Below are 13,571 nucleotides of genomic sequence, written 5' to 3' on the forward strand. Positions count from 1 at the left end.
GCTGGGGGATTGAACCGCGGTCCCTGTGCTTTGCTAAGCTTGTTCTAAGTAGGTGCTTTAGACCACTGAGCCATCTCACCAGCCCAAGGGTGTTTTATTGAGCAAAGCCACTAGTGAGGTGGTCTTACAGCGGGACAGAACAATCATCAATCAATAAGATTACAAGTATAGCCTCATAAATAATATTGACCCAATGGCAAATCATAGGATGGGTGTAAGGTGGGACAAAACTACGACCAACCCATAAGAATACAAATATAGTCACTTGGGTAATATTGATTAAATGGGGATCAAATTGAGAAACAAGTCAGGAACCAAGCACAGATGGGGAGCACAGATTTCCTGGAAGGGGTAGGTAAGAAGGTTTGGTCCTCCACCCCAAGGTGATTGATACCTACTTAGAATATCAATCACTGCTGTTCACCCCTAGGGCAAGTGTATGGATGTAGTCCAGTGCTCTTTTCTTGAATCCTGGCCTTCAGTGAATGTACCTCCAGACACAGTTTTCTTCTGCACTGACCTTTTGAGGGCTCAGCCCTGTCTGACAGCCAACAATATCGCAACCTAATTTAGCTTCCTATAATATCCCCTCCTCTAAAGAAATACCCCTAATTGCCATGAGGGGGCCAGGGTCAAAGACCAATCTGGCTATTTCCAGCTGAAGAGGGTCATAGTGTGGTTGGCAGTCACTGCAGAGAGGGTCTGTCTAAAGGCTCTCAATAGGCACTTTGTGTTCTCGTCTTGGGTAGATGTACAGCTTTAAGTCTGGAGGAGACAAAACCACAGAAACAATTAAATATGCATGGTTTAATTAATAAAATAAAAAAGATAAGTATGAATATAGTCAACAAAGTTTTCCACCAGGAAGAACCAGGTATAATTTTCCATAAAGAGGGTAAGGAGAAGGCCCAGGGGATTTTAGAATCTGATGTCACATTAACCTGTCGTCTAATATCTTGAACAGCTATTGAGACATCAGCAGAAAGACCAGGAATGTACACACAACTTTAAGCTTTTATAATTGCATGACCACCCCCTTGTGCTGCTGTTAGAATGCCTAATGCCATCCAATGCCTAATGCTGTCCATCTTTCCTCATTAATTTTACTTTTTCATTCAGGAGAAAGAGACCAGCTGTAGTGTCATTTAAGGCCTCGATATGTTGCACGACATCTTTTAATCCTAGGGAAGGGATAAAGATAGAGGCCAAATGATTATATCAGTGAATCACTCTTCTATGCCATCATTGCTATAGGCAGGGTAAGTTTTCAGGTTTATCAATACTTCTGACACTTCTGCCTTGTAACATGCAAATCCCAGCATGCATCTTCCTAGCCATCCAAGGAGAGGCCAGGGCCACAAATTGGTTCCACAGGACCAGTGAATGCCTTTGGGGGCTTCCAATTGAACTCCAGGACGATTAAACTAGCTTGTTGCAAACCAATTTTCAACCTGTAAAGTTATTGTGTGTACACATTGTTTGGGGCGTGTCTATCCCCTGTATTTAGTAGAGTTAGTCCAGTGAGAACAGGAGTGATTATTCTGTTCCCAACATAATGGGGCCTTTCTACTAAGATATCCTATAATGGTAGTTAACCATAGATAAGCATCCCATATCTGCAAATACCCCTCTTGTTTTTTTTTTTTTTTTTTTTTTTCATTTTCTTTTTAGGGAAGGGTCTACCGAATGTCCAGGGTCTCACTACTAGATTGGACTCGTCGTGATCCACCTGTTTATAGCCTCCCAAGAGCTGGGATTACACGCCCGGTCTCATTCGCCATCTCAGCGCGCCGCGGGGGCGGGGCCGGCACGGCAGAGCCGGGGATCGAACCCCCGCCCCTGAGCCTGCTGGCAGGCGCTATTCGGCAGGCCCAAAATACCCCTCTTGATACCTATGGTTGTTGGCTCTCAGGATAGGACCCTTAATTTATTTAATAGGAGTCCTATTAGAGCCTTTAAAGAGGCTTCAGTGGCATTGTTAGAAAAATTCTATTGTGTCCAGGACTGTTAAGAGTATAGTTTATACCTTGTAATGGTGAGCTAAACTATGAACCATTGAACTCTTTCATAACTCATCAATATAGTCTTATAGTTTATTCTAATCATCTCCTTGGAGTGGGGACACCCACCAAGGAATTCCAGGTATAATGGGCAAAGGTAGCAGGCTACATATCCAGCAAGATATTTGTGGTAACAACTCTGCATATTTTTGTGCCACCTTAGAAAAGAATTGCATTCTCCCTTAATTGGTAAAGTGATTAGTAAAAGGGCTGAGAGTAACATCTTTTTGCTGTTGTTGTTGAATGAGAATCTTGAGTCTTCTATGGGTTCACAGCAGTACTCTGATAATAGTTTCTCACACTCAGTGAGTCTCTGGTTCCCAGGAATTGAGTTGGGTGTGGCATATCTAGGAACTCAGGTCTGCAATCTTGGAAGCTGATGGAGTTAGCAGGATCGTGGCATGTGGTCTTTCCCAAGCTGGTCCTAGGGAAGGGATGATGAGGAAGAGACTTTACCAGTATTAAATCTCTAGGGTGTTATATGAGATTTCCCTTTGCTTTAGGCTGGGCTTCTGTCAGTTGTTGAACAGTCTGTTGGAATTTATCCAGTGAGGTGACATCCTTCAGCAAGGCATCTCTTTCTCTATCGAAGAGAAAATTGTTAGTGAGAAAAGGGTGACCATAAAGCACTTCAAATGGACTGATGCCTAGAATTCAAGGTGTATTTCTTATTTTGATGAGAGCAAAAAGGTAGTAACTGAGGCCACTGTAGGCAGGACTCCTGAGCCATTTTTGTGAAGAAGTATCTTTAGGGTCTCATTCATTTTTTCTACCTTTCCAGATGATTGTGATCTCTGTGCACAGTGGAGGTAATAGAGAATGCCCAGAGCCTGAGAGACATCCTGCATGCCCATTGCTTTAAAAGAGGGGCAATTAGCATTCTGTAAGCTCTTTGGTCCAAATCTGGGGATGATTTCTGAGGTTAAAACTTTTACTGCCTCTTGTACTTTTTCTACTCTACAATGAAAGGCTTCAACCCAATGTGAAAGTATCTACATGGTTTATTAGGTATTGAATGCCTTTATTCTTTGGCATGATTGAAATCAAGCTTCCAGTAAGTCTACAAACTGTTCTAAGGGGACTGGAGTAGCAGTTGTAAATCATTGGCCCTCAGACCCCCTCATTGACAGAGCCTGTATTTTGTTTTAAGTCCTTCCAGTTTTAGCTACAATTATCTCCAAAACTGTGATGATTTATGAGAAAGATTATATTAATTGGGCCAGAGATATACTCAGTGGTATAGCACCCACCTGGCAAGTGTGATGTCATGAATTCAAATCCCAGTACCAAAAAGATTATAATAATCAACACATTAATTTTGATCAATGAAAGATTCCAGCTATTGTACATAGACAACAATATATTTTGCATTTGTAAAACCAGTCTAAGCATCATTTTGATTACTTGGCAACCTAGTATACATACTGCAGTATTTAGATAGGATAAAATGTTTTTCCCTGGGATGGGAGCTGGGCTTTTAGGTATAACTAAAAGGAATAAGTGGCTTTGCAGACACCTCTATCTATTCTCTTAGTGGTTTGTTGTCAACCATGGTCAATCCCACTGATATCACTGCTGATGGCAAGCCCCTGAGCCGTGTCTCTTTCAAGCTGTTTGCAGACAAAGTTCCAAAGACAGCTGAAAACTTTCATGCTCTGAGCACTAGGGAAAAAGAATTTAGTTATAAGGGTTCCTGCTTTCACAGAATTATCCCAGGATTTATGTGCCAGGGTGATGACTTCACGCACCACAATGGCACTGGCAGCAAGTCCATCTATGGGGAGAAATTCGATGATGAGAATATCCTGAAGCACACAGTCCCAGGCATCTTGTCCATGGCAAATACTGGGCCAAACACAAACGGGTCCCAGTTTTCCATCTGCACTGCCAAGACTGAGTGGCTGGATGGCAAGCACATGATCTTTGGGAAGGTGAAAGAGGGCATGACATGATGGAGGCCATGGAGCGCTGCGGGTCCAGGAATGGCGAGACCAGCAAGAAGATCACCATCACCGACTGTGGACAGCTCTAATGCGTGTGACTTGTGTGTATTGCTACCACCAGACCAGCCCATTCCTCTAACTCAGGAGAGCACCCTGCACCCTCCCTGCTCAAAATGCTCCATCTTCTCTGCTCCTATCGCAGTTCTTTGGGTTCCATGTTTTTCTTGCTCCCCTCCAAATGTACCTGGATTGCAGAGTTAAGTTTGTGGTTATGAATAAAACTAAATAATGATTTAAAAAAATAAAAGGAATGAGTAAAGAGAAAATTAGCCCAGTTATAGCTTAAGTGAATTACCTTTTTTTTGGTGACTTTTCGTTTGAGGTACGATGGCTGGAAGGAAGGCCAGGATTGAAAAAAAGGACAGGACAATCTCTGCCAATGTCCGTAAATAGGCTGGTTTTCTTTCCCTCTTAGTCATGATTACCCAGGTCTTCTCCTGGGAGATGATAGGTAGAGATGACAGCTCAGCTATAGGGAGGAGGCAGAGTGCCCCAGGGCCCTTTATTCTTTCTAGTCCACCTGGGAAGAAGAGATTGAGCTCTGGGGCCTCCACCTCAGAGTGCAGTCTTGTTGCCAGTGTCACTGTAATTCTACTCAACATTCTAGTGGGGTTTGTGGGGGAAATTCAAAGAGTTCTATAGAAACGCAAAATACCATTATAGCCAAGAAGAATTTGAAGAACTAAACAGGAAGTAATCTCTGTAGAGTCAAAACATAAGATGCTGGCCGTATAGCTTCAGTGATTGAGATGGTAAGAACTACTGCAAAACCCTTCACAGAAGAGTTCACAGGGAACATGGCCACCTGTGGATGATGAGGGCTGATGAAGACACCACAGCTAAACAGCAGGGGTTGGGGTCATTTAAGTAAGGGGTTCTTGCATACCAAATAGAAACAGCAAATGGATTCTGAACCCCTACCTCACACCATACAGAGAAAATAATTTTTCTAACTTTGATAATGGACACAAAAAACCTAGAAAATATCAGGAACACATCTTTATGATCATGCAGTGGCTAAGACTTTCCAGACAGGGCACAAAAAATGCTAATGACAAGACAAAATAACAAATCAGATCACTCTGGAACTAAGAATTCCTGATTATCAAAAGATCATTAGGATTATGGAAAGGCATAACAAGAGAAAGAAGTCCTGACAAGGACTTATATATCTGGCTATATGGAGAATTATTTAAAGGAGGACAAAGAAGGGAAGGGGGAGGAGGAGAAACTCTTTTGCTTCCTCATCACAAAGGGTGAGCATTAGAGAATAAGCACAATTTGATGTGCTCAGTCTCCCTAGTTGTCATGCAATGTGTTAAAGCCATCAAGAAGCACAACATACCCTCCAGAGTGGCCAAATGAAAAACTCTGCCAGGTTCAGCTGTTGTTGGGGATGGGAAGCAACTGGAATTCTCCTTCATCCTGTATGGGGTGTGAATGGTTCACACTCTGGAAAACTGGCATAGCCTAGAAGAGTGGGATACATGTGTCTCCTGTGACTTGGTGGACACTCAACAGAAACATGTATACCTGTGTACCAGGAGGTACATGTGGGGGTGGGCATAGAATCACTATTCATAGTAGCAAAAAATAGAAAGCAACTGAAGTCTCTACCAATAGCAGAATGAACAAATATATTGTGGAACCTTAATGAGCTGTACCACTAAATAGCAATGAGAAGTGTTAATTATTGCTGCCTACACACAGGATAGTAGATCTCACAAACACAACACTCACAGAAGGAAGCAAGGCACAGAGTACATGCTCTATGATTTAATTTATGCCAAGGCAAGCATAGGCACAACTCATCTATTCAGGCAGAAGTAAGGGCAGGTTACCTTTGGAGGTTCTGGGGGTACTGAGGTGGTGGCTATTATAGCCCACTATTGCCTTCCACTATGTGAGGACACAGTAGGAAGGTACCATCCAAGAGAAATGTACCTTTCCCACATACCAAGTCTTCTGTTGGCTTCAGGCTTTGGACTCCAGCATAATAACAGCTAGTTGTAAATGACCTCATCTGTACTACTATGCCACACCAATAGAAATGGGCCAAGGCATGGTGTGGAGTTAGGGGTAGGACTGTAGGCATCTTATACACATCTCCATAAAGCAGTCCTATATTGTTTCCCAAGAAGTTTGCCCTCTCCCCTCCACCTCTGTGCAGAGGACAGAGCTCATGTGCTAAGACCATGGCTTTATAAACTAGATATCTGGTTGGAATGATCCTATCTGATTCTCATCTTTTGCCTATTCTTCTCTTTTAAAATTTATACTTTACAGTACACTTCACAAGCCATCTGATTTACCCAAAGGTTCTAGATGATGTTTATGTCAGTTATAAAACACAGTACACAGCCTGTCCTGTCCTCCCCACACATCCTAAGGCTGGGACTATTGTCTAACCCACTCCCTCCCCTACTGAAGAAGGCTAATTCCCACCTTCAACTTGCTGTTTTCTATGAATTTGCTAAAATCATTCTCTCCTTTCTTGTATGAATGTTCTATATTTAGATACAAGATATATATTTACAGATGAGACATATATTGACACTATTTACATAAGATATGTATTATGTTTTTCCTTGTTTTCTGTTTCTGGAAGATAGCATGTCTCTCAGTCAGTATTTTTTTCCCAAGGCTTGCCATGTTGGGTGTGGCTAGTTTATCCATTAAGTGGCTCCATATATGCTTGGCAATGCATGTGTAGGATTTCATCTTCCTCCAGTAAATGGTAATTGGGTATTGCGACATGGCCACCATGCACTTCCTGATCACATGTGCAATGCTGTCCTGGGTGGATGCTTAGGAGTGATAGCCCTGGACAGTGAGGTATATGAATATGCAACTTTATGAGATAGTAAGTTTTTTCAAAGTGGTTGCCAATTTTATTCACTCTAGTGATGCTTAAGAATTTTGGAGATCTACATCCTCTCCAATCCTTGATATTCTTTAAAATTCTGTCAGTGTTATGGGTGTGGCTGGGTTCTGCACTGCCCTGTGATCAATAGGGTTAGGCACTGTGCACACACTGAGTGGTCACATGTATCTTCTTCTGTGCCTGTTTGTAGCTTTTGTCAAATTTTTTTCATTAAGCTGTTTGTCTTTTCTTATTGTGATTCTTTACATGTCCTAGATACAAATCTTCTGACAGTTGTGTTGTAAAAAATTTTCTATTTTTTGTATACTTTTTTACTTTATTGAATATTTTGATAATCACAATTTCGGCATGATCAGGTTTACCAAACTTAGCTTTTATGGTTAGCATCTTTTGTTCCCTAAGGAATCTTTCCCTGTCTAAGATCATGAAGATATGCTGTACACATATATTTTGAAATTTTAAATTTCCTTATGGATTTTGGTGGAGGCTATAAGGAATATACCTAATTCCATTTCCCCCTGCCAGATGGACAAACATCCCAGCATCACTGATTGAAGGTGTCCCTCTCTTCCTGTCTACAATGCCTCATTATCCACCTAAGTTTCTATGTGTCTATTTTCTTTTTTTTTTCCTTCCCCCCCCCCCATGTGTCTATTTTCATTTGCCAATTTTCCCTACTGTGGCCAGCAACAACTGAATTTATTTATTCTAACTTAACATTACATTTGGTAATGCAAATCTACCACCTTATAATTCTTTTTAAGGAGTGTCTTGGCTATTGTAGGTCTTTTATCTCATATTTTAAAATCAGCCAAATTGCATACACACAAAAAAATCCCTCTTTGGATATTTCTAAAGAGTTCATTGACTGTATAGGTAATCTTTGAGAGAAGAAATATCTTTATGAAACTGAGGTGTTTTTATCAATGTAAATAGTATGTCTTTACTTAATTTTTACATTAATTTAAAAATACTTTTTCTCCTTCATTGTCATCTACTTCTGATTCATACTTTCATTACTACTATAAACAGTATCATTTTTTTAAATTATATATTTGTTATTCACATATAGAAATTGTTTTTTGGTGTGCTTACATGCATATACCAATTTTACATTCAGCAATCTGTTAGATTTTAATTCAATCTATGAATTCTGCTGTAGACTTTCCATTTTCTGGATATGTAACCATGTGTTTCTTCCTCTTACACTGTGTTCTGTGCTCTGTGACTCAGGCTGTATGATAGCAGCGTATGGCTAAGAAGAGACCAAGCAGTCCTGCACTGGTTTTGGCTTAGAAAAAGTTTTTTAGTTCGGTGTTTGTTTCAGGTGCTTCTGTAGATGTTCTTTGTTGGGTTTAGGGAGCTCTCTTCTAAGTTTTCTAAGATTGTTTTTCTAAATACAAATGACACTGGATTTTATCAAAAGCTTTGCTGCAACTATTGAGATAATTTTACAGATGTTCATCTTTTGATGGGGTGATTTAATAATATATATTAAAATGTTAACTCAAAGTCATATTCTTGGGGAAATCAAAGTAGGACATAACGTTCATTACTTTACATACTGCCAGGTTATGGTTTGCTGAAATATTCAGTGCAGGTCCTATAATAATCTATTTAAGATTTACATGTTTTAGCCCTCATATCATTCTTCTTAGCATCTGAAGTATATGGGGCTGGGGGTTTGGCTCTGTGATAGAGCTCTTGCCTAGCATTCATGGTACCCCATATTTGATTCCCAGAACCACAAAATTAAAATAAAGTAAAATAAGCCAGGAGTGGTGGTACACACCTATAAACCAAGCTACCTGGGAGGCTGAGGAAGGAGGACCAGTGTGAGGCTGACCTAGGCAACTTTGTGAGACCCTGTCTCAAGATTAAAAGGGGTGAGGGTAAGGGGATGGTGGCTCAGTGCCACAGCGTTTGTCTCACATGCAGGAGACCATGGGTCCCATCCAGTTCTGCAAAAAATAAAAAAGATAAAATTAGTATATGAGATGGGAAGGGCTTCCTCTCAGTCTGTAATGTCACCAACACCTCTGAATTATCCAAGGTCACTGTGACCCCTGTGTGTCAGGGCCAAATGGATTCTGCATCCTCCCTTACCTTTGCTTGCTGACTCGTCTTCTCTTCTGGAGTTCTCTTCTGCATCTGAACTGTCTCCTGACCTTGATCCTCCTTCTTGCTCAACTCCAAGGCAAGTTCTTTAGGTCTTCAGGTGCTACAGTTCTTCAGGTCTTTGGCCCAGGTTCCCTTTCTTTGTCCACCCTTTCTTTAGGTGGCTGGTGTCCTCCGTGTGTGTGTGTGTGTGTGTGTGTGTGTGTGTGTGTGTGTGCGCGCGCGCGCGTTTGGTACAGGGACTCACTGCATAGATCAGACTCATGATCAGATTAGATCCTCCTGTTTTCAACCTCCCCAGCACTGAGATTACAGGCATTTGCCACCACACCTGGACTCTATGGCCCAGAGGCAGGGCTGCTATGGCATGTGGGACTGGGGATTGAACCCTGGTCTCTAGGTTTGCCAAAGCAAGCGTTTTGTCTTCTGAGCTAACTTGCCAGCTCTCCTCCTCCATTTTATAGGTTTCAGAGCTTCATCTCTAGCATGGCTTCCTTCTCTGGAACCAAGATTTCATGTGCAGGTGTTGTGATAGCCACCTGGGAGACTTACAGGCTATGTGTTCAGCCCCTGCACACCTCCTCTGACACATATGAGCAGACCTGTGAGACGCTGCCCTGTCCTCCCCAGAACAGTGCCATCTCATGGAGTTCACTTCCTTCTGTCCCTCCCCATCCCCAACCCAAGCTCCCTTAACCCAGCCTCGGCACCAGGCTCAGCCACTATGGCCCCTACTAATCTTGCTAATGGTGCACTCTTCCCTGGTGCTCACTCATGGCAGAAGATCTGACTCACATCTCCACCCACAGTAGATCCTGCTTGGATCAAACCAGGGAGGAATAGGACATGCTTCTGTCAAGTGTCAGATGCTGGATAGTTAGGCTTTGTGGGCCACAAAAGCCTGCCTCATGGTCTTTCTTTTTTTTTTTTTCCCTGGAACCGGGTATTGAACTCAGGCCCTTGCACTTGCCAGGGAAGCGCTTATTCCACTGAGCCATCTCCCCGGCCCCTATATCATGGTCTTTCTACCACCCTCTCAGTGATTTAAAGATGTAAACTCCATTCTTTAGTTGGGCCACAGATCCATGTGCTCCCCAAGGTTTAACCACACAGCACTTCTCATCTCCTTGTGTCTCTTTGAACTCCTAAGATGGAAATGCTCTTCCCTCTGTTGGGAATTCTCCCTCTGGCCACAAAACCATCTTGCCCTACAGCTACAAAACCATATTGCCCCACAGCTACTGCATAGCACAGCCTGGCTGGTAATGCCCAGCTCAATGCCTGCTAGCCATGCTGCCACATGGCATTTTGTAAAAGGCGAAAGATATGATCTGAAGAGAAACTAGAGTATCCACATGGCATTTTGGTACTGTTCCCTCATGCTGATACTCAAGGATAGACACCTTATTCATTTGACCCACCATACCACAGATAGCCTGGAGGCCCGAAGGCCCACTTGGATTCTGCTTCTCTGTCTTTCCTTGCTGCAGGCTGGCTTTCAGGTAGGAGTGTGTGGTGGGGGTGAGAGACCTCCTGGCCACTCCAGGCCAAGGCACATAGCACTCAGGCCTGTCTCTGGCCAGCTGAGTACCCAGTGGAGTCAGGGAGGTAGGCAAAAAGGCTGTGTATAAAGCATGTAGGGCCTTGTTGGTCTGCACTATTACACAGCTCCATGATGGGGGCATTGTACAGAGAGGGTGCAGCTCGTGAGCTGGGCAGATGCACAGTTGTAAGCTGTTGTTTGGATGTGTTAGAACCATCTAGTCCTGCCACTCCAGTGTCATGCTTTTGAAAGTACAGAACAAAAATATTATGTCTCAAATGAACATATCATGACATACTGCTTAGTAGCCTTTTGTTTTTCCTTTTTATCTTGTGGTCCTGGAGATTGAACCAGGTCTTATCATTGAACTACTTCCCCAGTGCTTGCTTTCTTTCTTTAGAAATGGGGTTTCACTAAGTTATTAAGTTACCTAAGTTGGGCTCAAACTTGTGATACTCCTGCCTCACCCTCCCAGAGTAGTGGGCTGACAGATGTGTACCATGCTTGGGTTTTTTTCTGACTTTAATCCTAAGAGATAAATCAATAATATACTTTACAATTTAATAGTGACTGCCTGTGTTTTCTGAAATAGATTGAACAGAATTAAACAAAATGCAATAAGCTTTTTTTCAGACACAAATTTGGTTGTACACAGGGCCTATAGTAAAACAGGATTCCAAAGAACAAAAGCAAGTCTGCCTTTGGTGTTCCTTTTGGATGGCCACACACTCTGCCCCAGGCATGCTGGTCGGTCCTCCTGACCATCAGTATCAGCATGACAGGCTGGGAGTACGCACTACCATTCAGAAGACAGAATCAGGCCACACTGAGACAGCCACCACAAACAGGCCACAACGCGCTTCCCTCAGCATTTCATGTCCAGGAGGCGTGGACACACCAGAGGCTCTTATGCCAGTGAGCTCCATGCATTTCCTCAACCAGAAGCCCAGTCTGTACACAAGGCTGTGTCTCCTGGGCCTTCCCATTCCCAGTTACAAGGCTCAGGCCTACCCCACTCAGCACACCCGAATCAGCAGAGGGAGGGCACCCTAGGTCTAAGGGAGCAGCTCCCCAGTGTGGCCCTGTTTGAGGGGTGTGATTTTGTGATTGTGTCACCTCATTCAGCTGAACAGAAAAGCAGTCTAACCAAGTTTGTGGTGCTGTACAGACTCTAGTCCAGCAGTCACACAGGCCAAGTCCCTGGGCAGTGAGGGGCCGGCTGGGCTCTCATGGGTAGGTTGAGGCATCACATGTGTATCCCAGGAAACAATGTGGCGCTTGTCCCACAGCCTGTAGGAGCCACGTGTAAATATGGGATAGGCACCTGCATTCAGGTCTAAAGGCTACTTTTTTCCCTGAAGGCCAGGAGGTGGATGGACATACCTACCACGGTGGCCAGCACCTCATCAGGGACTGGGCCCTCTCTAGGCCTCTGGTTTTATAGAGAGCAATGGCTATAGTGTCCTTGGCACTCCTCAGGAGGTTGTAGGCACCCTTCTTGGATGGACCTGACTGTGTAGGTGCCCAAGTAGGTGTGCAGTTGCACTTGGCTCTAAACAGCTGGCAGATGTGCACTCATGTCTTGGCCTTGGGGGACTGGAACTGCACTACAACCACCTTCGCATTCTGGAGTAGGCTACAATCCTGGGTCAGGGAGGGTGAAGGCAGTCTCTGCAGGCTGTGTGAGACATGGGTGGCACGAGGGATATGCACAGGCTCCTGGCTTGGGTGTTGGGAGCAGCCATAGAGGCTGGGCAGCAGCAATGTGAGGGTCTCCATCAGGGCCACCATCTTCTTCCTGCACTACTGCCAAGGGGACAGGAGGGTGAGAGAGGCATACAAAGCTATTCCCACTCCTGACATCAGACTATAGGTATGATGACAGACTCTGGAGTGTGCAGTTTCCTGTCCACTTCTGTGTCTCCCTCATATGCCTGTGTTTGACCAGAGGCTGGAGAGGCTGCCTGAGACCTGCACTCCTGGAGGCAGAGCACAGCTATCATGGGACACAGCTTTGGTCAGGTAGCTGATGGTGGGAAACTGTTGGCCCTGTACTCCATGATCCCTGCACCTGGCACATGAGGGAAGGCAACTGACAGTGCAAACCAGCTGGACCCAGCACAGGCTACTGGTCTTCAGTTTCACTAGCAAGGATAGCTGGAAGCATGTTAACTTTGGGTTTATTACAAATACAGGCATACTGTGCTGTGTCCACATTTGCTTAAGAATGAAGCTCCAGAAGCCCTCAGAGTCCCAGTGTCACTCAGACCACTGCCTGGTGTCCCCTGGCCCACTCCTTGGTGTTCAGCCCAAAGGTAGTTTGAAGGGCATGCCCGGTAGCTGCCTGCCCCAGGGACAGCTTCTTCTTTTGCTGGTGACTGATGCAAACATGGAGCTGCCCCCAGAGTTGCTGCAAGCCACCTGCTGGTGCAGCTGTCTGGGGCAAGGCTGTCCACCAGCACTGTGGTACCGATCAGGCATCAGGCTCCCCTGGTATTTTCCCTGTATTCTACTTCCACCACTCATTTTACAACCAAGGACCCAGGCAAACCGAGGGCATATGGATGGCTTAGTGCCATGGCCATGAGGTGTTGGGATCTGAACTTGATCTGGAATCTAGGCCCACCCAAGTTGGGAACCCAACCGTCTGCAGTCCTTGGGCTCCCCCAGAAGTCACTACTGCCAGAGTATTGTCTGGCTCAGTGTCCACGTCCAGCTCTGCAGCTGCCCCGGTGAGTTTTCTGCTCTCGTCCATCCTAGTTCCCTGTCTGTAAAATGGGACTAGGACTTTGGCAGAGCAAGGGCCCTGTGCAGCGGTGGGATGAGGTTACAGACCTAGTGTTGGTCTGCAGTTGCTCTCAGACCTGAGCTCACCCTGGCGAGCACAGCACAGCCTGTGCTGGTGCAGGGCTTTGGAGGCGTTGAGTCTCTGGCCACGGCCATCGTCTGCTGTGAACGTGATT

At 44.5% G+C, this 13,571-nt stretch overlaps 1 pseudogene; it reads left to right on the forward strand.

The window, feature by feature from the left end:
- The first annotated feature begins 3,610 nt into the window (after positions 1 to 3,610).
- Positions 3,611 to 4,012, forward strand: LOC101571447 (annotated as a pseudogene).
- The last annotated feature ends 9,559 nt before the right edge of the window (positions 4,013 to 13,571 follow it).

The sequence above is a fragment of the Octodon degus genome, unplaced genomic scaffold (genome assembly GCF_000260255.1).
Source record: "Octodon degus isolate 3935 unplaced genomic scaffold, OctDeg1.0 scaffold00045, whole genome shotgun sequence".
In the NCBI taxonomy this organism is placed as follows: domain Eukaryota; kingdom Metazoa; phylum Chordata; class Mammalia; order Rodentia; family Octodontidae; genus Octodon; species Octodon degus.